We start from the raw sequence: 25,423 nt of genomic DNA on the forward strand, positions 1-25,423 counted from the left end.
GAATCTTACAAAACAGACACGTTACCAAGTAAGCATCATGCCAGTTTTTTAAACTGATTTCAAAAACTACAAACCAATAAGCCTGATTCTGATCACAAAGAAAATGTTGCAAGTAGCTTATTTTCTACCAGCCTTGTGAGGGTCCAGACAAGTGGTACCCACGAGTGCACACGTGAGTATTCAGAATTATATTCTTGAGAGTTTTAACATAAAGACTTTTCCTATATTGGACAACTATGCATTTAGATATGAAAAGTGTTTGTGTGTGTGTGTGTATTTGTTTTTTAAAATCTGAGATTTGCTTATTTCTGCAAGTAAGAGTTTGCTTTGCTGCACAGGTGAAACTCTCTTATCCCATGAAAAGTCAGTGATAAAAACTCTCTCTCTTCGTCACTCTAGCCTCTTAAATGCGTGAACATTAAGGCAACTAGAGGTTGATTAATTTGCCAGTTGTCAGTCTCCAACTAGAGATTGTTCACCAAAGGTTAGTTATAAAAACACTGCCTTTAAGTCCAATGATGCAGATTTGTGTTTGGTTTGGGGTAGGGCTTGGGTAATCAAGAGGGTAGCGCTTTGATGAGCCACGGGATTGAAGGGGTTAAAGGCCTTCTCTCTGAATCTTCCCATTCCCCAGGCCTCAAATTCTCAGCTGCCAACCGAGGTGACTCCGCACGCTAGCCCTCAGGAGCAGGAACCCCCGCCCCAGGGCCTCGGGCTCCCGGGGCCTGAGATCACGCAGGATCTGACAGCGGGAGGGACATCTCAGGTCAGCCGTGTTAGCGTCTTGAAAGACTTCCAGTGGCGGAGACTTTGCAAGGAAAAGTATTCCGACGGGAAACTTACAACAGGAGGCTTTTCACATCGTGCACGCAAGATTTCTCTGTCTTCTTTATGTTCGTTGCCTTTGGATCTTGGAGATGAATATATCCGTTTAACAGCAGGAAGACATTTAGGACCTGCTATACGCTAGGCATTTCTAGGATAGAGCATTTACTGGGTGCTTCTGGTTACTTACTGCTGCAGAACAAACCAGCCGACTCCGAGTGTCCGAAACCCACCGTGGATGAGCACCTCTCAGCCCCCAGGGCGGGCTGACTACCTCCGCTGGCCCTTCTCACCAAGGGCTTCTCAGTGACTGCACTCAGCGGCGGGGGCGAGCCACCTGAGGGCGCCACTGAGCCCCAAATCCACCAGGGCTTCTGGTCTCACAGATCTGGCCCCAAATCCACCAGGGCTTCTGGTCTCACAGATCTGGCCCCAGGGTCCCTTGTCCTCTCTCCTTCTCTCCACATGGTCTCTCATCCTCCGTGGGACTGTCCACATGGCTCGGTCTTCTGAGAGTATGGAGGTCTTAGGACAGCCACACTTCTCTGCATGGTGACTGACTTCCCGGAGAGAAGACAGATACAAACTGCTGGGCCAGGTGAAGGCTACGCTCTAAACGGGGCCCACCCAGATTCAAGGATGGGGGGTGCTGGGCTCTCTCTCTTTTCTTTAATTCTTTTTTTAACATATATTTTTATTGATTTTTTTAGAGCGAGGGTGAGAGCGAGAAGCATCGATGTGAGAGAGGAACACTGAATGGCTGCCTCTTACACACACCCATACTGGGGATCGAACCCTCAACCTGGGTATGTGTCCTGACTAGGAATCGAAATGGCAACCACTGGGTGCACAGGACGATGCTAAGCACTGAGCACACCGGCCAGGGCTGGGCTCTGTCCCTCGATGGGAGGGACAGTCACACTGCAGAAGTGCATAGTGCAGGGAGGTGCCGTCGCAGTCCTGGCTGGGAAGGCGTCTGTCGTTTCCTGCCTCAGGCGTGCAGAGCAGCCTGCTTTTTGTGTGTTCCCTCGGGTGTTTTCAAACCTCAAGTCCACTGGTGATGGTATTTCTACCCCTTCTCTGCCTCTCCCCTCCCAGTTTCTCTTCCATAAAAAGGTACTGCGTCCCCACCAAGGAAAAGTCTCTCTGTTGCCGTACATCATTCAGTTCAAGGGATGGTCTCACACCTTCTTTGTACTAAACATATTCTCTTATCATGTAATCCTCCTCTTTTTTTTAGGTGAAAAATTTGAGGTTAAGATGGAAGAGAGGAACGATACAGGAATAGCTCTGCCCTGTTAGGGAGCTAATTCCTGCTCCGGGCCTGCAGGATGCAAAGATGCCTGCTTCACCTGTCTGTTTATTTTAGGCGCTGACACTGCTTAACGCTGGAGACACAGCAAAACAGACATGGTCCCTGCTGTGGAATGAGTTACGTCCCCAAATGTATATGTCAAAGTCCTAATTCCCGGTACAATACAATGTGTCCGTATTTGGAAACAGAGCCATTGAATATGTAATTAGTTAAAATGAGTCCATTAGAGTGGACCTTAATCCAATATGACCAACGTCCTTATCAGAAGGAGACATCTGGACACAGGGACGGATAAGCAGAGAAGGAAGCATGGTGGGAAGGGACACAGGGAAGACGGATCCACAAGCCAAGGAGGGGGGCCTGAGCAGATCTGTCCCCGCAGCCCTCAGAAAACAACCCCGCTGACACCTTGCTCTTCGACTTCCAGCCTCCAGAACGGGAGCACAACAGTGTCTGCTGTTTAAGCCACTCGTTTTGTGGGACCTTGTCACAGCATCCCTAGCAAAATACTGCAGTCCCCATGTTCACGGAGCTTTCCAAGCAGACATTAATCAAATACTTCCAAATGACAGGTACAATTCCAAACTTCAAGTAACACGAAGGAGTACAGGTCTATGCGAGCCGAGACCAGAGGAGTCTTTCCTGGCTCAGGGAAAGTTCCCATCAGGAGGCGTCGCCTGCGGAAAGCTAAGGGTGACCAGTGCAACCAGAGGGAAAGCAAGCTCAGGCATCCCAGGTTGGCGGTGCGCTGATGAGGGCACTTGTGCCAAGTGAAAGCCCTCTGTCCGGTGACAGTACGATGCCACCGAGACACCGAAACAAGGGGAGTGTGGTTTTAGCACAGAGAACGAGAGGGAGAGACGCTCAAATAAAATTGGCAAAATAGGCCAGTGCCCTTCTAGGCCTTTCTATGCTTTGGTCTCCTGGACAATGGCAATCCCTTACTGCGTTTTCAGTTGAAGGTGACATGATCGCACTGGAGTTGTAAGAAGACTATTCTCACTGTTCTTGGGAGAACTGGTTGGCAAGGGCTGGGGACGGCAGGGGAGGAAGACCTGAACGCAGGGAAACAAAATGTAATTGCTTGGAGGTAGAAGGCTCCTATTGTTGGGAGGGGGCTCTGGTTTAATCCGGGAAGGGGCCAGGGGCATAGAAATGGAGACATTGGAGACATATTTAGGGGAAGAAAAGGATAAAGTTTTCTGATGGGGAAGGTCAGAGATGACCCTGACTCTCTCTGCCTTCACTCAGGGAAGCTAGAAAAAGACCCATTTTTAGGCAGAAGCTTATGGATTGCAGACTGCTCATGTTTTATATCTGTTGGGGAAGTGCACGTTGAGAAGGCAAGAAAGCAGTTGGGTATACAAGGAACTCAAAATGTGAGGGCTGCCCTGACCAGTTTGGTTCAGCAGTTAGAGCATTGGCCCACGGACCCATGAGTCACGGGTTCAATACCGGTCAAGGGCACGCATCTCAGTTGCGGTTCATCCCCAGCCCTGGTCGAGGTTGTGCAGGAGGCAACCAGTCGATGTGCCTCTCCCACGTCGATGTTTCTCTCTCTCCCTCCTTCCCTTCTACTCTATCTGAAGATAGGTGGAAAATGTCCTCAGGTGAGGAATAAAAAAAATTTTTTTTATAAAGTGAGTTCTGGTTTAGAGATATAAATCGGAGGGCCATTAGCATATAGATGGCCACCGGAGCCTTGTATGCGGTTGAGATTGCTAAGAGACCGAGTTCAAAGTGGGAAGAGAAAGAGGCCTAGAACAGGGAACTAATTCACTACAACATTTATTTGAATTTTCTCTTATTTTGCTATCATTTAATAAAGAAACAGCACTAGAGTTTGTATCAAATTATTCCTGTCAGATCATTTCTAAAAAAAAATGAGGCCGCGGAAACAAACTCCATATCTCCAAGTTACAGTACAACCTTGGGCAATTCTCAATCATGTGTTGTTTTCTTTTTGTGTTTTAAAGCCATTGTAGTTTGGTTTTTCTACTTCAGATTACAGAAGGGGAAAATGTTGTTATAAGTATTTTAGATAAAAATAAAGCAACAGTTGATTTGGCTTTTTATAGCTTAAGGGAAAAAAAGGTATCTTTAAAAACAGCCTCCTGCCCACAGGGAGGAAAAAAAGCCTTATCTGATTGAAATGGTGATTGGATTTTTTGTACATACTGACTTTGGGGCAGGCCCTATCTTTGAATCATTTCATTTGTAGCTGCACTCTGAAGTTATTTGTACGTATTTTACTTTTTCTGCTAAAACAGAAGGAGCAAATTTGAGCTGTTTCCCTCCTCACGGAAACCCACCCGCTCGGGCGGTGCCATCGGAAGCTGTTAAATTACATCCTTGTTAGCGATGGAGAGAAAAATGTAAGTCTGCTCACTTCACCAAACCAGAAGTGCCCTCGTCAAGCTCGTCGATGTCCACAGCTGCTAATTTGAGCTGTGACATGGGCTTAGCTGGGAACAAAACAGAACTCTACAGAGGAGGCAATGAACCCCATAATACAATTGGGTGAAATGCATGTTGTGTCCCTTCGTTATTAAATAATGACACCCGGTGACAGTGGGAGTCAGAGTGCTCATTCTCTTGATCGTTAATAATGTCACTATGTTAAAAACATTTGCATACCATTTGACCCGGCAATTTTACTTCTAGAACTTTAAGAATTCATCATAATATTCTGCAAGGTGTAATCTGTAAGAATCTTCACCTCTATTTAGCTCTTAGAAGCCAAGATTTAGGAACAGTGACCCTTCCAACCATAGAACATGGGTTAAAAATGGTAAAGTCCATCTCTAAGATGCAATAACTTGCAGCTATTGATGCAAAAATAGAATGAAACAGAAATAGTCAAGATATAAGAGCAGTATACAATGAAGTACATGGAGCATCACTTTTGTGCATATGTGTAAGTGGCTATTTATAATAAAATGTTTGAAAATGTCTGCACTAAATTCTTCATCACTCAAGTCTGAGTGTTAAATATATGGGTGACACTTATTTTCATTTTTGTGGGGTTTTTTTGGTATATTCTAAAATTTTCTCAATGAATGTGACTCTTGCATAGATATAGCAAATCATTTAAAAATACGATGACCTTGTCCAAAAAGACGCCTATTCCTTTGCCCCTCATCTACTTGCTGATGTTTGACATCCAAAAACTAGAGATTTACTCCCCTTTGATCCTGTAAATTAATATTTTCTTGAGAAGAGGATTTACAGAGCTATTGTCAGTCACTTACACCTTAGTGTGAATAAGATCATTAGCTCCTTCCAGGGAGAAAGTTTGATGCGTCCAAAGGAGAGTGACTAATAGGACAATAGGGCATCTGAAAAGAAGGTCAAGAGCTCTCATTAGGGTTCAACTCTGCCTATGGGAACCTCTGACTTTATGTTGCACCAACCTAAGAAGAAATGGACAGCAACTGAGTAATCTAAGAACTCTACTCAAGGTCTTGGCATTTGACAATTTTATCATTGAATAAAATAGTTTGGAGTTTATTATTAATTTTTAAGCACATTCACATGGAGACCCCACCTCCTATTGTCTAATGTATAATCATAAACACAGATCCGAGACACACGTATAATTGCATCTGCTCCAGCACGTGAATCTGTTAGTCTTCAAGTGTCTAAACTAGTCTGGACCATTCTGAATCTCTTCCTTCTCTTAGACATTTTCATTATTTATTCATTTCCATGGGGAAAATTCACTGTTGAGTAGGATATTATTTAAACAACCCAAATATAAGGTGTAGACAGCAGATTAAAGTAGAATTAGGCTACATCTAAAAAAAAAACATGCCCTACTACTTCTAACGTTTTATTGCCACTACTACTACTATGAAGGAAGAAGCAATGATTGATCATCTAGGATTCAGGTCCTTTCTATAATTAAATTACGTAGTAAATCATTTTTATGTACTTATATGAATTAATTTAATTATACAAGCAACCCTTTAAGGTCAGTAATTTTTCTTGTTTTACAGATGAGAAAAGGGAAACATAAAGATTTCAAACAACTTGCCCGCCTTCACACAACTGGGAAGAACCCAGCTGGATTCTAACTTGGTCTTCCTCAGCTCCGAGCCCCCACTTTCGCCCAGAGGGCTATGCTGCCTAGAGAGAGTCTACTGCACCAACCACTAACAGTGGTCACTGCTGTTCTCATCACCAACCGAATGGGACGTTTAAGGCCATTTTCAGTAATAAAATGCATCACTGTAGCCAAGCTAATTGACTACCACTCTCAGCATTAAAAAAAAAAAAAAAAATCTCCATACTTTTTAATGACAATTTGAAGTCAATCAGTGTCTGATTCCTAGATGATCTGTGTTTCCCAAAGCACTCAGCCCAAAGTCACTTGGAATTCTCTGACATCTGTCTCCATTGTTCTTGATACAGCTGTCACCTCACACATAAGAGTTTATTTCCACCATCTATCCCCAGAATCTCTGCAATCAAGTTATTGTAGACAAGTGATGATAAAGGAGCACTCAAGTCACCATTTTGGATGATTTGAGGCCCTTATTGTATCTCTTGGTAGACTTTTTCAGCATCCTGCAATCTTTTACATATAAATGATAGCCTGAGTTGAGTATATTTTTACTGCACTTGACGAGCTCACTGGACTGAAAGACCTTGAGCCCGGGTGGAAATACACATGCTGAAACATCTAAATTACTTAAACATATATCCTCTCAGTCAGAAATGTGAGTTCTCCCCAGGCTGGTTGAATGCAATTGGCCATTTTGGTGAAGGCTCTTTGGGAGGAAAGAGAAAATGGCATTTCAAAGACTAGATGAACAATCTCATTGATATCAGAGCGGCGCTCTCAGGCACTTTTTGTTGTAGACTCGGTTGGACGGGGGGAGAAGGAAAGAGAAGACTGGGGACATCCAAAGGGAAAATATATTTTTGTGGAGAGTATATTACATGTTAAACATATCCATATATGTGTGTATATGTGTTTGTACGTGTGTGCTCACGTATGGGAATTTGGGAAATGACCTAGAGACTCTCTCAAAATAGCAATAATGTCACTAATTAAGGAATATTTAAAAGTACAAGGTATATGACAAGCACTTCATTAATAACACAATAGCTAACATTTATGAAGCACTTACTATGTACCAGATACACTGCATTACACACTCACATTCACACAAGTGTATATGTATAATTCTCACAATAGCTCGGCGAGTTCTCATTTTATAGGTAAGATAATAGACTCAGAGATTCTGAATAATGAACTCATTCAGATGTACATGATTTAAAAGTGGCAAAGTGAGATTATAAACACAGGTCTTTGGGCTTCTCAGAGGGCTACTAATCTATATATTATACATCCTGAACGGTACCCTTCCAGGTACCAGAATTTCTCAATGCTTGACCTGATGCCACCTACATCAGAGTCACCTGTGGTACACACTAACGCACAATGCCTAGGCTCTGTCACCGACTTTTTATTTATTTTTTTGCATTTATCTTCAGATAGAGCATGAGGGGGAGAGGGGGGAAGAGAGAGAGAGAAACATCGATGTGAGAAAGACATATCAACTGTTTGCCATCCACACGACCCCAACCGGGGCCCGGGCACAAACTGCAACCAAGGTCCATGCCCTTAGCGGGAACCGAACCCAGGACTCTCCGGACCACGGGCTGGCGCTCCAACCGCTGAGCCAAACCAGCCAGGGCCATCACCGACTTTTTAAATTAGAGTTTCTGGGAAGCAGGCCCCAAGGATCTACATTTTTAACTTGCCCCTCAGTGACTTTTCAAATACATGAATATTTGTAAGCCAGTGTGGCTAACAAGTATGCCCATGACTGTGAGAGTGATACAGGGGCAAGACCATGGGATCAGAAGTCAGGGGACCTGGGTTTTAATCCCACCCTACTAGTAGCTCGTTCTGCGACTTTGGGCATGCCACTTCGTCTTTCTAGGACCATGTCAGCCCATCTATAAAGTGATGATGTTACGTCGCACGCCTACTCTAACATTTCGCAAGTACTTTCCATAAACCCTCACCATACGAGCAATGCTGGTGCCGTTATGTTCTGCATTGATCAGTCTACCTAAAGTCCTGTTTGCAGGGCCAGCCACTGTATCTCAGAGACTTTCAGTGTCTGGAGTGGAGACGAAGCTGCCAGGACCACAGCCAGGGAAAACTGTGACCTGGGCGCTAGAGCACCTGGCCGCTTCCCTGGCATTCGACGCCCTTCTGGGCAAGCGAAAGAGCGACGAGCGAGTGCTGCCGTTCCAAATGTGCCAGGCTTGAGGCGCGGAGGCAGCTTCCTCTGACCAGCAGCATATTTTAACGGGAATCAAGCGATACTTCCTGTCTGAGAAAACAGGGGCTTTTACAACCACAGCAACAGCTCCCTAATCTATTTCAGACTGGTAGTCACGTCCAGTCTCCGAAACTATTCCGGCAAATCCAACGGCATGCATTTCATTTGCGGTCCACCCAACTGCACTGGCCTTTACAAGAGAAGTGAATATGTCCTCAGTGGCTGCTTTGTATTTGCAATTAACTGATCTGTTGGCAGAGTCTGGCATCTGCATATGCAAATGCAGGCTCAGCTGTACACCCTAGAATGCAGGGACATGTGTCATTTTGCAGGCATAGTTGGGGAGCCTTGGAGAAAATGTGGGGTGTATTGACTTGTCTGGTGCTTTCCACACCCACCTGTTTACTAAATGAGTGTGTGATATTTAGGTCCCCAAGTAAACAGCTAATGAATATTCATGCATGTTGAATGCAGTCGAAGGCAAACCCAGGAATAGAGCCTCAGTGCACCCTCCCACTCCCCATCTGTAGCCATGAGGGTGACAGGACTACATTGCCAGTAACTAGGCATGGAGTCCTCCATCCAACCAACATCTATTAACTGCACATTATGAACAAGCCAGTGAAATAAACAATGGAGTCTTTTTTTTTTATTGTTTCAAGGAGGAGAAATTACCTGAAAGTAGAGAATAATGGTTCAGAGTATTCATTCATTCAACAAGTATTTATTGTGTCCATACTTTATGTGAGACACCAATATAAGCACTGAAGCTTCAAGCAATGCATTTTTTTTTTTTTAAAGTGACAAAAACTATTTCCCCTACAGGGTTTATATTTAGTTTGATGAAGACAGGCAGAACAAATGAATATGAAATATGCAATATGATAGATGGTGGTAAGTACTATGCAAAAAAATAGAGAAGGAAATAGGGGTACTGGGGAAAGGAGATTGATTTAAATGAGGACCTCGGAGAAGTCATACCAAGAAGATACAATCTAAATATGCCTTTTATAGAGAGAAGTCATGGGGGTATCCGTGGGAAGAATGTTCTCGGAAGAGAAAATTGCAAGTGCCACGTAGCTGAAGCAAGTGAGTGCCCAGTGAGTGGGAAGAACACAGGGAGGCTGGTGTGGATAACAGAGAGGGAATATGTTTGAAGAAAGAAGTCAGAAAAAATAAGAGGATGCCAGGTCACGTAAGGCTTTGTAAGCAATGAAAAGGCTTTCACTTGGACACTGAGTGAGATAAGAAGGAAAAACAGTTGCACTTGTATTTTCAACAATGGCATTAGCCTAGGAGCTGGAGGACTCTAGGGTGCAAGGGCGGAAGAAGGAGGTCCAGCCGGTGGCTTTGGCTATTAACAAGGTAATAAGTGACGGAGGCTTGAACCAGGGCAGGAATGGTTCCGGTGGTGGGAAGTGGTTGCCTCTTGGATAGTGTGAATGTGGAGCTGATAGGCTTTCTTGAACCATCTAACTTTTCATTTTGAAATATAACACACGTGCAGAAAAACTCACCAAATTATGCAAAGCAAACACCATGTATCTACCACCCGGGTTAAGAAATAAAACATTGCCAGTACTCCAGATGCTGCGTCTAGTCAACACGCTGGAAAAGAAAATTGAGTGTGTTAACTAGAGGCATGGGAGACATAAAAGAGACCCAATGGAACTGACAGGGATAGAAATGGCAATATCCTAAATAAAAAGTTCACTAGAGAGGATGAACAGCAGAAGAGACGTGACATTTCAGAATAAAAGATGAGTGAACTTTCCAAGACGATGTCTGTAATGAACAGGATGGAACTATATTCTTGAGGAATATGATGAACATCTTCCAAGAGAAGTGGGAGCTGTTCCCGAGGGCTCTGGCGTTCCCAGAGGAAGTGTTCCCCTCACTGCGGGAAACGCAGATTCTGAGTGTTATTGATTTGCAGATGGGACTGAAGCTGTTCTTGTACAGACCTGGAATCCAATACAGAGGCCACAAATTCCAGAGGACAGAAGTAAACATTGGCTAGATATTTGTTGGAAACTTCCAGTTTCCTAGATAATTTGGTATACACGTTATAAAATTTTAGCTACAGAGGAGTCTCTTTCTAGAGTGTCGTCTCAGGTGGTTAACTTCAAAGGAACAGACACAACAGCAGGAATGTCTTAATTAAAAAATACTATGCATCCCTGGCCCATATTGCTCAGCAACAAGAGCATGGCCCACGGACCAAAGAGTCCCAGGTTTGATTCCAGCCAAGGGCACGTACCTCAGTTGTGGTTCGTCCCCAGCCCCAGCTGGGGTTGTGCGAGTGGCAACCAATTGATGTCTTTCTCACATTGATGTTTTTCTCTCTCTCTCTCTCTTTCTTCTTCTCTTCCTCCAGTTCTATCTGAAGATTAATGTAAAAAAATATCCTCAGGTGAGGATTAAAAAAAAAAAAATACTACGCAACAAAAAATTCTCTTTCAGGCTCTTCTGTCCAGTGGCAGAATAGAGTACCATAACAACTTGAGGGAAAGACCATGAAAAAGATGTTTTTGAATACAGAGTAATAGATTTTTCATCATGTCTGTATCTGTTGTCATGGGTAGAAACAGCCTTTATAATGTCTGTGAGGAAGTAGGGTAAAGATCTAAGACTTTTAATAGTATCAAGATGCACAGAGGCGCTGGCAATAATCAGACAAGATTCTTGAAATTCTCTTAACACTGTATTAAAGATTTTGGATATTTTAGACAAGAAGTTCCTCATTCAAAGGGCTACAAGTTGCTGCCATCTTATCATAGAGTTAGTTAGGGGATGTAATACCTTACAAAAGATTGTAGAAAGTATGAAGTGAAAAACAAAAATGGAATAATAAAAACACATCCTTTGGTTCTGGTGTATCTTTACCCCAAAAGCTAACAAGATATCTCTCAAATGTTTTCTTCAAGAGTAGTTTTGTTGTAACTGATGGTTTGGGATTAATGTCTTCCAGGACCCAGTTGCTGATCCCAGTGAAAGGACCAGAAAGGGCTGATTAACTTTACACAGGACATCAGTAGGAGATTTTGTTGCACTAGAGGAAAGAAAAGGCTGCCTTGAAGAATTTGGTCATGACCCTGGCCGGTTTTGCTCAGTGGTTAGAGTGTCAGCCCGCAGACCAGAGAGTCCCGGGTTCGGTTTCTGCTAAGGACATGTACCTCAGTTGCAGTTTGTCCCCAGCCCTGGTTGGGGTTGTGTGGGTGGCAACCACTCAATATATCTCTCTCACATCGATGTTTTTCTCTCTTTCTTCTTCCTTCTCTCCCTCCCTCTCTATCTGAAGATAAGTGCAAAATGTCCTTGGGTGAAGATAAAAAATTTAAAAAAAAGAATTTGGCCATGATCTTCTCTCAACTGTCTTCAACAATGGCAAAAGCTATTCATTTGATGGCTAAGGAAAAATGCAAAGCTGAATATTGAACCAGAAGCTGCATCTCCCTAGGCTTTGTTTCATGAGTGTGTGCACGCATGTGTGTGTACTTATGTAAACATCTGTGTGACTATGTAATACATAATGTTTATTGTACAGATACATGGGGTTTCTTTGTGGTTATGATACTTGCAGCCAAATTATTTGTTGGCTTATGGACATACTGCCCTTTGATTCTTTTTTCTTTTTTCCAATGTTTAAGTGATTTCCAATTAAGAAATGCATTTAACCATGCAAAAGATTAATGCTAAAGTTAGCTTATTTAGGGCCCTGTGACAATAGATAGTAATTTAATCTGGTATTGATCTTTTCACAAATAACAGAACTGAGAAACTTTATCTACAATGGGAGATTACATAAAACAGATTTGAATAAAATCAGCATGATTGCTTTATGTTTATATTTAACTTGGATTTTTGTACAAACAAGATTGTGTAGGATGTATTTAAGTTTCAGTGGTTTAAGAGTCTTTCCAACTTTTCATGAATTTTAGGAGTGCACACTTTTAAGAAAATACTTGAAAATAAATTTCATTGTCTTTCCCCTATCGATCAGCAAGTAAAATATGGCCTTAAGAAAGTTGTTTGCATTATTGTACAATTTGAAAATGATTTTGAGACATACTCCAGAGAATAAATAACCTCACACCCCTTGCAGAATATAAAGAAAATTATGGTGCTTACTAGAATGTCTAGGCACTACACGGTGAGTATATACCTTGGTCATTGTATTGTACCAGTGATATACCAACTATGAAAGGCCTGCAATTTTATATGTCAGATATTACTTATGGCTGGAATATGTACCTCAAGAGTTTAAAGAGATGATATTTGTAGATAGAATTTCTGCTTTTACTATATAATATATACACAAATAAAAACATCAATAAAAGCGGATATAGTGTATGTTAAAGTAATTACACTCTGAATTGATTTTTCATATTTTATAGTTAATATGACTTAATTACTGGAATGGTTAGTAAGTGTACTTATTTGAAATGTTTTGGTTCAGTTATATTTTTCACTAGGTTTTTAAAAAATTAAGTTGGATAATAAATCGTAAATAAAGATTATTGAACTTGAAAATATGGCAATAAAAATCATAATAAAAGAGAAATGAAAAGTAACAGTGATCTGTAGAATAATTTTATATGTCTTAATATATAAACATTTAGGATTATTCTCCCAAAGGAGAACAGAAAAGGCAAAAAGAAAAATGTATTTGGAAAGAAAAAAAAAAAGCTGAAAAATGTGCAAAGTTGTTGACAACTATAAGCCCACAGATCCAAGAAACTCAACAAACCCCGAGCACAATAAATATGAAAGAATCTTTATTCCTCTGGACATAATTTGTATTTTTTCATTGGCTGTTTTTTAGATTTTCTTACTTCATTCATTTTAAGCAACTTGATTATAAGGTGACTTGGTTTAGGTTCTTTCATATTTCTTGTTTGTAACAAGTATTTAGCATAATTGATTTTTATAGTGATGATTATAGGTTGAATTTTTTCTCCCCCAAATAGATATGTCAAAGTCCTAACTTCCCAGTAACTCAGAATGTGATATCTTTGAACATAAGGTCTGTACAGAGGTAATCAAGCTAAAATGAGGTCATTAGAGTGGGCCCTACTCCGATATGAATGACTTTATTAGCAAAGGGAAACGTGGACACAGCGATGGATGCGCACTGAGGGAAGACAGTGTGAAGACACCCAGGGAGAACATCGTGTGAACACAGAGGGTTCGAGCGACACACCCACGAGCCAAGGAATGGCAAAGACGGCCCGAAACCACCAGAAGGTAAGAAGAGGCCAGGAAGGACCCTCCTACATTTCAGGGATAGTCTGGCCCTGGTGACACCTCTTTCTTCTTAATATCCCCAGGCATTTGGAGTATCCAGATACCCTCAGTGTTCTGAGCCAATTGAGACTGAAGCCAATTCCTCCGGCAGGAAAGTCAGATCAGTGAGCTCTCTCCATCTCTGTCCCTCCGCAGGGGGAGCTGGGAGCTGGGGTTTTTCAGGCCCTCACTCCGTGCTGAGCCAGGCAGAGGGGCTATGAAGATGGCCACCCCAAAGCACCTTCCTAGTTTCCCTCAGGTCCTGAGAGCATGGCGGGTCCAAGAAGCACTACACGACTGGCAGATCAGAAGCTCGTGCTCGGGGGTCCTGGCAGCACGGGGCGTGTTGTCTAACTCTTTCCTTCCCCACCCAAGAGCTGGGAGCTGGGGAGTTCTCTCCGCACCTGTGGCTCTGGGCCAGGGGTAGGGATTCTGGCAGGAGGCTGTCTTGAATTTTCCTTCTGGCTTCAATGTCTGGCTTCCCTCTTGTCCAAGGTGCAGTAGCCTCTCAACCAGCTTCTGGATTTCTCACAAAGGGACTTTTTCTGTGAACTGTTGACTCCGGTGTTTGCGGGTGGAAGGAGAGTCCAGGATTTCACATGCTGCTGTGTAGCTGTCATCCCCCAAGAGCCAGCTAGTTCTTGAGCAGCTCAAAGTCACCGCACAGAAATACTTAAGGAGACTATGCAACATCCTAGCGGTCCTGAGGAAGTACCGACAGGACTGTTGGAGTCTGGATTATCATTGTCAATTGATTCCATTTTCCATCCCATGGAAGCCTGGAGAAAATTACTTTCCAAACCTATAACATGGGAAATGCTGGGAAAGGGGTTAATAGGGCAGATTCACTGATTAAGTTCTAGTTATGTAGCAATTTTTGCACTCTAGTTGGCAAATATATGAAAAATAAAATATTTACAAAAATACCTTTATTCCCCTAAAGGAGGAGCCAGTGGCAGGGTGCACCCAGCTTACACCAGTTCCCCAGAACTGACTGTGTGCATTTTTCCCCAACTCCTCTTTCAGTGACATTATATGGATACCTTAAAATTGGCCATGATGGGAGCATTATACCATGGAAATTGACACATTCTACAGATTAAGGCTTTTGTTTTTCCTTTGAAAAATCAGTTGTTAAACATTTACCAGTACAACCTTTAGAGGGCTATGGACCTAAAACACTATGTATTGTGGGCATTGAGAGACAGGGCATCTTAGGTCCGGTGCCCAGGGAGACAGACTCTGAAACAGAAATTTCTGTGTGGACACTTATTTTAACCATGTCTTTTATTTTCTGTATTCACATGCTTTGGCATCTGGAGCCTTGCTGACACTAGACTGCCCAGTTCCTAGAGATAGTAATCCACCTGCCCACAGGTGTGCCTTTCAAATGCAAACCCAACAATGCAGAATCCACACCCACAATCATCATCCTAACCACACCAAGGCCAGGCACCAGACAACTAAGAGCAGCCTCTGAGTCCCAGAGCCCTCTAGAATGATCACTAACCAGCAAAATCCTGAACATGTGTCCTGTGGGCCATTTGCTCCTCCCCTTAAAATTACAATAAAGGCTCCTGCTCCCTTTCCCTTCGCCTCCCGACGCGGGTGCTTCCCAGTGTCGCCCCATGGTGTGGTGTGCCCCTCCTCTGGAGAACTGTAACTGTTTTGTAAATGGCAATATCTCCTGACTGTTGACTTTACCATACCTAAAGAAGACTAAAATCTATATTAAAACAGAGGTTTTTTGAGGAATGCTCTCAAGATCTACATATTGGAGGAAACATGGAGATAACCTTGGGAAGAGAGAGTATTTACCTATGAATTAGTCTCAAGAAAGGCCTCAGAAATATCAACCTCCAGAGATGGGATGGGCCTTCCAAGCCGTTCCCTCTGAGGCAAGGGGCCAGTTTTCATGACCCAGTATTGAAAACTACCCAGTATTGATCAGGGTAGGTGTGTACTGACCTTACTCAGAGGACTTGAATTTGGGAATTGAAGGAACTCTTTGGCTGAGAGCATTACCCAGAGAGGGACCCCAGGGAAGTGCAGTGAGCTGCCACCTTCCCAGCAGTGGGGGGAGCTCCTCAGTTCTGAAAGGGTCTGGGTTGGTGCCCCTCTGTATGGGCTAAGCAACAGGAAGATAACATCAACTGCCAAGTGTCCTCTCGCTTCCTACATGATTCATGAGCTTTCTGAGGCAGTCAACGTCACCGAAGAGAATACATGCTGTAGCTGAAAAGGCACTAAAGGTCCATGCCAAAGGCAGTCAGATACGTCCCTTCAACCCTGACAGAAAAATAAATGTAAAATAAATGAGCCATTTACAACTCTGCAAAACCCAACACACTGTGAAGATTTAACAGGTGGACCATGAAAAAAATTGACTGTCTTCGACAAAGCAATTAAAAATAAAAATTGGTGCAACTGAAGTCCAAATAAAATAAGCCTCAAGAGCAAGAAAAAAATGGGGAAAGGTGTTTTTTGGATTTCGCACTCTCCCCCCTCTCTCTCTTGTTTGGCTTTAGAATTTCCTATTATTTTGGTGAGGTAATTGGCTGGAGAGGGTAGAGCAACTGAGTTCCTCACGTTCCAAGGAGAGTGAGCACTGGGTATGTAGCAACAGGGTGATTCTAAGAAAATTTTCTGTTTGTTCCTGGCTGTTATCTTTCCTGTAAAGAGAATAAAGATTCTGCAATCTATGCTTACCATTCTTTCATTATTCTAATAAGCAATGATAAAAGTAAAATAAAAAAAATTTCAAAGACATCGTGGTTGATCCACAAACTCCTGTGGATAATTCTAGCAAATGGATGGGAAATGAACAAAAGAGAATGGGTTTTATTCAAAGAAATTTAGCAAATTTATATAGGAAAAGCAAATACCCAGAGATGTCATAAAAATTTAAAGAAACCGCTGCAGAGGAGAGGAGGAAGTCAGTTAAGGGAGCAGCAAGAAATGAACGCCTCACTCAGGACTTGTCTTTCCTGAATTATTCCCCACATTCTGTATCTTAACAAGTCTCCTTGGTTTTGGGTCTCAGCGAAAATGAACCTTCCTCAGCTAGATCAGGTGACCCTGCCAGAACCAGTCACTGCAGCCTATACGGCTGTTCAGAAGCCATATCCCATTTTCTGTTGTATGTACACACAGATATAATTGTACAATGCCTTGCATATTCCACTAAACTAAGCTGACCGAGGGTGAGAACTTTCTTTATTACGATGTCCCCAGTGCCTAGCACAGTGATGGGTATTAAGGAGATGTTTTGTTTTTCAGTGACATGAATACATGCGTCTAGTTGGTGCCCTGGCAGTGGCTGGACCGCGAGCCAGGAGAACAGAACCAGAGATCCGCAGCAGGGGAGTCCGTGCTGCTCAGACACATCCCTCCACTTTCCCTACTTTGCTCTCCCGTCTGACCCGCAGAGCTCTGGAAGGGGCCCCTGGGCAGAATGGAAGGTGTACCAACCCCTGAGCCCTGCCCTTGGCCATTCTGCAGCTGCCTGCCCAACCTGACAGGTGTGCTCAGGGTAAATTAATTATTCTTTTCCCGTCTGTTTGAGCGCTTTTGAGAAAGAACAGCTGCAAAGCCTGATGAGTCGGTGATGAGTCTGAAAGATCAAAAGCATCCTGGATACCGCGGTGGACGTGTCAGGCGCCGCGGCCCAGCTCCCTAAATGCTGGCAGTTTTGGCATCGGATCAGTCTGCACAGCCCCAAAGAGGCAACATTTTGGGTCTTCTTTCAACAGCAGATGCTTTTCAATAAAACTTGCTGGGTCCAGCCCCTCCCTCCCCTTCCTTTCCCTCGTGTGAATAAACCCAGACTTCGGCCAAGCTACCCTTCACTGTCCTGGTCCAATTGCACAATCTCTTCCATGAGAATGACTCTCAAATACTGTTCCTGACAGACGAGTGAGAAAAGAAACTGCCCTTTTTCCTCTTCTTTCCTCTGCAGCAATAAATCATCCACTCATCCCAGGTGATTTCCACAGACAGCCCACTTAAAGCCGCATTTCATGATTTTACAGATAGAACGTTTCTTCAACAGACCATTTCTAACCATTCTCCCTGTGTTCCACACACACCCTAACTTTTTTTCTGATTGTCAAACTGCCTAAGGGCCAACTAAATACAGTTCTTAGGGAATTTGGTCTATGACTTCTCGTTGTGGAATTTCCCCCTCACCTCTCATTTCCAGGAAGAGTATCTCTTTATGAATGAAACGGCGAGATTGGACGGGATCACACACTGGTGACCGCAACCTGCCCAACCAGACAGCCTGTCGTTTTAGGAAGAAATGGTGCTCACGATCATGGGTTTGCCTTTTACTCTTCACAACATCCGTTAAGTGAAATTTGATTTAAGATTAAAAGAAAGGCTTAAATGGGTTTGTCCTTGAATCTTGGCTATTTAAAAAAGAGATCTTATAGTATCCATTGACTTTAAGGAAAAGTAATTTCTGCAGTTTAGCATGGAGAGGACTTTGCTTTTGCTTTTCTAATAAATTACACACAGTTTAAGGGTGCGAGGAACGCTTTCCTTGAGAAGTACTCTCAACAGGCACACACAGCAAAATACATCTTTTTAGCTGTTTGCCTAATCTTCTGGTTTTATGTTAAAGCCCTTAATTTAATTTTCCCATTAATATCCAAAGCTTGACTGTGCACAAAATGACACCATATTAAGGGGGGATTTTATGGTATTTAAATTCCATTTCCCTTCTTCTGTTACCCATTCATACTAGGGGAAAGTTTTCAAATTAAGTAAAATATAATGTTTCGGCATAAATGAGACACAGAGACCCAAACCAAAGCAGTGTCACTTGCTACAAACAGTCCCCAATTCTGTTAGCAAATTCTAATTTCTCTTCACTGCTTTTGGGGACAAGAGAATTAAACTTACCAAGGACATCATCATCCTATGTGCCAAAGAGGGCATCTTTCAATTTATTACATTTGTGTCAGGCTCCCCTTTTTTTGTACTACATCTTAAATCTCACTCTCTGAACTCAAAATAGCTTCATCAATGTGAAGGTCATTAATTTTAATTAAATGGAAATCTATTTTTATACTCGCAAGAAAACAAGTTGAAAGTCTCAACTTTCATTAACTAAATAGAACAAATTAAATTTTATAATACATTTCTAGATAGATCAGATGTGGGGATGGGGGTTTGGTGGATGAACAAAATATGCATTCTCTCGACCTGACCTGGCCATCCTAGGATCAAAGTGTATGTGGACAGATAGGTTTGCCTGGAGGGCAAAAAGATGGCCCTGTTTAGAACTGAATGTTTTGCTTGCATGTGACTAGATAAGGTTTGCATGTCAATGGATTGGAAGACTGCCCCTAGAGGATATTGGGCCTTGGAAGCCCAGGTGGGAATGGTTTTGTTATTTTATATTTTTGATGTCTCTTCCTGTAAAAAGCAAGAGACAGGGCTTGGCTGTATGGTCAGCAGAGGCACCATCTCAAGGAAATAATTACCTAAATCAACATGTAACCTGGGGAACCACCTTGCAAATAAATTGGGCTGCATGCAGAGATCTGGAGAATTTTGCTCTCTTTCGATGCTCCCCCTCACTCCTGCCAGCGTGTGCTTGTAGTTCATTGCGTTGTGCTGACCCCTGGTAGGCCTAGAGAGATGGCATAAAATGGTCTCATCAAAAACTTGTGGCCGTAAAAAGTGTACCCAGAATCTACTGTGTGTATAGTTTATTTTACTCCAAAGTTACATTATTATGCTTCTACTAGGACATTAGAGTAAGGGGGTAAAGATAGCATTAACTTGATAGGCTTCGGCTAAAATAATTTATTATACTTACAAAGAAAGCACTTTTATCCATGCCACCTCTTGATTTGAATGATTCATTAGAAATAGTACGTGCTTTAGAAATAAATGTTCTGGATCACAATTCTCTCTCTCTACCACGTATTAGCTCTCACTTCAGGAAAATAACTCCAACTTTCTGAGCCTCAGTTATCTTATCTTTAAAATGGAATATTAACTTCAACCTTGCAGGAGCAGGGTGGAGGGGATCAATGGGGGCAAAAAGGGGCGATGTCTGTAATACTTTCAATCATAAATATTTTTAAATATTTTTTCTTTATTGATTTTAGAGAGAAAGGGAGAGAGAGAGAGACACAGAAACATCTATGAAAAAGAACATCAATTGGCCACCTCTTACATGTCCCCCACTGGACCCACAACCTGGGCATGTGCATGGATCGACGCTCAACCACTGAGCCACACAGGCTGGTCAACCATAAAGATTTAAAAACAAGTATTCTGGCATACTTAATTAATTAATTCCTAATTGAGATCTTAATTACAGGGTGTAAATGAATTAAAGTTGATTTATAGTTGTTCATATGGAAAATAATGCAATAATAGATAATAATACATTAAACTGTTTCACGTACTCACAACTATAAACCTACTTTTGCCCCACCCTGTATTTTTTTTATCATTACTCTTGAAGCTCCTAAACCCCCTGCCTGAAGACTTTGCTCTTTAAGTACATTTTAGGTTCATACATGAGTCAAAAGGGGCTGAGATTTACTCAGCATCTTGGTCTGCAGATCTCTTCCCATGGCTCCTACCTGTGTGAACGCGAGGGCGGAACCTACCCGTCCAGTCTATTTGGAGTAGAAGCTAACGTGGACTGTGATATAAAGGCCTCAAAGCAAGAAATCCCATCTGATTTTCCCTGCTGCACTCTCTGTCCAGAATCCTGTCTGGCACATACCAGGTGCTCAACAGATACGGGCTGAGAGAATAAACTGATGGTGTGTAACCCGCCTTCACGGTCTGCAGAGCCCATGACCACAGTCTACGATTATAAGGGATTTAAAGCTAACCTGGATCACATGGAGTCTCCCTGACTGACCACACACACGCACACATACATGGTGTAAAGCTACCGAAAGCAATACAGCCAATGTGGGCTTTTCTACTTTGCTTTATAAAGAAGCATTTCCCCTCCCCATTTCTCATTCTCTGCTGAGCAGAGCGTCTTGTGCAAAACTAATGTTCAAAAAGTACTCATTATACAATGGAATGAATTAAAACTCGACATCAAAACTCACTACAAACAAAAGCATTAACCAAGGCCAGATATGTGAGTGGGTTTTGATAGGAACCGTGTAAAGCAGTTCAAACCCCCTTGGGCAGGGTTTTTTAATGAAAATTTCCTCATGGACAAAAAACTGAGAGACAACACACACCTCAGGTCGGCTTTAAGAATTAATTACCATTTAATCACTTGTGCCTCTGTGTCTTCATCCCTAGATGGAAATAGCAATACTCACTCAGTTCACAGAATTTAAATAAGTGCTGACACGCAAAACAGGTCAAAATAAAAGAGTGTATATAAATCAGCTTTTAGAAAGAGCTATTTTCTTCTTATGTAGGAGATTTTTTTCATCTATATCTTCAATAATAAATTAAAGCCATTAAATAAATGAGTGTTTTCTCCCAGACTATGCTATTCAGCAGAAGAGGACCATGTTCTTCGATAGTGCTAAGGAGGTCGATGGTTTTGGAATCTGTGGGACAGGAAGTTGCTGGATAAACAACTTATTTGGTAGCAGGATATGGACTACCTGGTTTAGAAAGAAGCAAGAGAAACCACTGATTTTCCTCAGCCTGAGGCCATACACACCACCTAAAAAATACACTGTGTTACATCGATGGGCGTGGGAAACAGTCTGGGGTAGGATCACAGGTAGTCCCTGCTCTTTCCATGTGTCTCTGCTTTCCCTTTGTGTTCAACAGTCAAATCGCAAAACTGGCTTCTGCTCTGGGCTGCTCGTTCCATTTCTCATCACATTTGCCCCAGCCCTTTTCACATAGCCAGTAAATGACAAAGGCAATATGACGGCGCAGCTCAGTTCCCACAATTCAGTGTCCATCCGTGTCAACTTTCACAGCCAGCTTTCCAACACGTCTGCGGGTTCCGTGCATGTGTAGAAGTGGGCATATTGACACTTGAAATTATTTTTAGCATAAAGACAATAGAAATCAAGAGTCATCTTGAAGTTTGCCTCTTCCTTTCCTTCCTTTGTTTCTGTAATGCCAAAATGAAAAACAGAAGGGAATATATAACTCGGTTTATTTAATCAATTTTGTCTAATTCATTGCTCGCATCTGAAATAAAACCCAGTGGCTTTGTCTCTTTCATCAGGGACTGCTTTGAAGTTTGAGAAACACAGCTTCTCTGTTGGTGAGAAGCAGCACAGTCTGTTGCCTATGAAACGGATAGAAAATTATACTTTAAATAAGTAACTTGAGCATCTTGAGTCTCTCACTTCATGTCAGAGGTTTCCTTAATTACAGCATCTATTTCTGGAAGATGAGAAGGAACCCGTTGTCACCTTTGCTGCATATCACATTATAAGAAGATTTTGATGGTACCCCTTTCCTAGAGGAGCACTCCTAGCTCACTGACTTGGAAGGAAAGAACAGGCACCCTATTGATCGGAAATGTATCTTCAGGCAGAGCCAAGGTACGCAGTGGTCTTCTGGTTTAGGGAGAGTTTTTGCTTTACATAAAAGTGCATATCCCTCTGCTTGTACCCATTGGTGTATATGTCAGTAGAAACTGTGATTCCTTGTCTAATAACATTTCCCGGTTAAATTTAAGTGGTTAATAATAATGATAATAGTGACAGTCTCAACACTATACATGTGCTAACTCATTTAGTCCTCACAAAACCCCACAAGATGAGCAGAATTATTAGCCTTATGTTTAAGATGAACAAAATCAGTCTAAGATGTATTTTTTTTGTTTGTTTTTTTTTTAAAGAAGACTTAGTGAGAGTTAGCTAAGGAATACCAGAGGCGTGATTCAAATCTGGACTGTCTGGCTCCAGAGATAGCACGAAATATCACATGCACGAAATATCATGGTCAGGGAAGATCACACCGAGAAGCTAACATTTGAACAAAGATTTAAACAACGTGCAAACGTGAGGTGTGGAGGGAGCCGAGGAAATGGCATTCCAGGCAGAGGACAGAAAGTGCAAGGACCCCGAGGGCAGAGCGTGCTTACGTGTGAGACCTCCTGTGTGGCGTGACTCCCAGAACCGCTGCCTCATCACTGGAGCTGCTGTCATCTGAAACGGAGAAGAATTGGGTGATGCAGATTTGGTGGGGCAATCAGGAGTTCAGTTTTGAACAGGATTTCAATACTGAGCAGGTTATGACTGAGAAAGCTGTTTGATCTTCAAGAGGCGACATCAGGTAGGCAGGTGGGTAGCCGAGACTGGGTTCTGAGGATATGACCCGTGGGGGTGCTGCCAGCGTTATGTGTGCCCTCCAGCCATGAGACTAGCAAAGAGCACCAGCAAAAAGGACCAAGCACACGAAGATGGCAAAGTGGTCCAAGGACTAAGCCCTCCAACTTTTATTTATTTATTTATTTATTTTTATCCTCACCCGAGGACATTTTTTCCATTTTTTGTTCAGGTAGAGTGGGAGGGAGAGAGGAAGAGAGAGAAAGAGAGAAACATCGATGTGAAAGGGACACATCGAGTGGCTGCCACCCGCACGACCAATCGGGACTGGAGACAAACTGCAACCGAACCCGGGTTTCTCTGGACCGCAGGCCGACGCTCTAACCGCTGAGCCAAACCGGCCAGGGCAGCCCTCCAACTTTTAGAGACAGAAGACGAGGAGCCACCAGTAAAAAGGCCAGAAGGAAACTGGGTGACTGTGGAGTCCTGGATGCCAGGTAGAAACGGCCTTTCTCTGAGGAGGGGTGATCAGACTTGGCAAATGTTGCTGGTAAGACCAGGAGGCAAGGATTGGGAATTGAGCAATGAATACAGCAACGTGGATTATATCAGTGACCTTGACAAGAGAATTTTCATTATCATGATCAAAGCAAAAATCTAATCAGAGTGGATTTATGAATGAACATGAGTTTTACCCAAATCACACAACTAAGATCTTTCAAAGAACAAAGTCATTTTCCTTATCCTTATTGATTGCATCAGTGTGTCGTACTACGGAAATGGAAAACATTTTTAAATGATACATACTTTCTGAATAAAATATAGGATTCAATAAACAAATGAGGAATGCACAAAGAAATATTGAGGAGAGAGATTTAACAGAGAAGAACTCCTTGAAAGAATGGACTGAATACAAGAATGTGCTGCATAGATATTTGTCAGTGTCAGAAGCTCGAGTCAACCTGTCTCGGGAGAACCAGGGGGGTTGTTGGCTAACATAACTGAAGAGTTCAGACCCAGACCAGTGAAGGTGCCATTCACCATGCCACTGTCCGGACTCGGTGAAGCTCCACCTCTGCTGTCCTCTGTGTTGGCTTCACGTTCAGACAAGCTCCCCAGTCATACTCGCCACCAATAGCTCCAGGCTGACCTCTCACTGTCCAGCAGTCTCCATGGAAGGGGGTTTTCTTCCTCAATAGTACCTGCAAACTGTATGTACTGGTTCTGATCAGCATGACTACAGACAGCTCAACAACCATTCACTGTGGCCCTGGGGGTGGAGTAGATAGACTTAAGCCTCATCTCCTCCTCTTGGAGGTGGCACAGTGAGGTCAGGTCTTTCCAAACCACAGGTATTAGCAATGAAGTAGAGATACCCATGAAAAAGCAAGGTTTTAATCCTATAAAAATGGAGGAGTAGGTATTGGGTACATAAAAACGATGTCCATTATAGGGGAAAAGGAAGAAGATTTGAAGGAAAGAAAAATGAGGATAAGCAGTTGCGTAGCATTTATTAGGTACTTTACCCAGACCCATACAGTTTCTCATTTAACACCCATAACAATCCCAAGAGGTAAGTGCTTATGTTGGGGAAAGCTTTAAAAAGCGAGAGGATCTCTAACAGTTGCTTCAGAGAAAACTTGGCCTAGTACTAAATTATCAACTACTATTTCAAACCTGAGAATATTCGTATTCATAGCCATACACAGATAAACAAACAAACAAACAAACTCCATGCCTCATCTGTTTAGTAATATAATCAGGAACCATGAAAACAAATCAATATATACCAATAAGGGTTACAGAAAGTCGTCATACGGTCTGGTCCAAGTCTAGAGGGTCTCTGGTTCAATTTCCCCAGCAAATGAAGCTCTTAATGAGAAGTGGTGGAGGGGCTCCGGTGTGGGGTCAGGTGGTGGAGTAACTACATCCTACAAGGTTTTTCACAGTCCTCATAGTTCAGCCTCACCTCTCTCCAGCTCCCGAAGAATTACACCGTAACTCCACAGCCGGCGCCCTTCTCCAGTTCTGGGGCTTACTGCAAACTGGCTCTTCACATTCAGTAACAGATTTCAGCTTCATTTTCTTCCTTTGGATGCTGTTGACATTTCTCATTTAGGTCCTCTCATTCTGTCACTCTTTTTCTTTGTAGACTTATATTTCTATTTTTCCCACTGTCATTTTTTTCCTACTGCTGTTTTGAAAAGTCACAAGCATAATACATACCTATACATTCAATCTATCTCATTCAACTAGAGGTCCTCTCATCCATTTCTACGTCACCCATTTACAGGTTTAATAAGTGACAATGATAAGCATTCTCTTGGTAGCCTAAAGCCCCACCTCTCAGTAAATCTCATCACCAAGGGGTATGTATACCACCCTCTCAATCTTACCAACATTCATAAATTTGAACATATTCCTTGGCCTAAGTACTTCCCTCATATTTATTTGAT

General features: G+C 42.5%; 2 pseudogenes; both read left to right on the plus strand.

Moving 5' to 3' along the window:
- The first annotated feature begins 10,216 nt into the window (after nucleotides 1-10,216).
- On the plus strand, nucleotides 10,217-11,902 carry LOC118643528 (annotated as a pseudogene).
- A 1,667-nt stretch (nucleotides 11,903-13,569) lies between these two features.
- Nucleotides 13,570-25,423, plus strand: part of LOC118643530 — a 45,146-nt pseudogene continuing 33,292 nt past the window's right edge.

This window comes from Molossus molossus, unplaced genomic scaffold (genome assembly GCF_014108415.1).
Source record: "Molossus molossus isolate mMolMol1 unplaced genomic scaffold, mMolMol1.p scaffold_m16_p_4, whole genome shotgun sequence".
Lineage (NCBI taxonomy): Eukaryota > Metazoa > Chordata > Mammalia > Chiroptera > Molossidae > Molossus > Molossus molossus.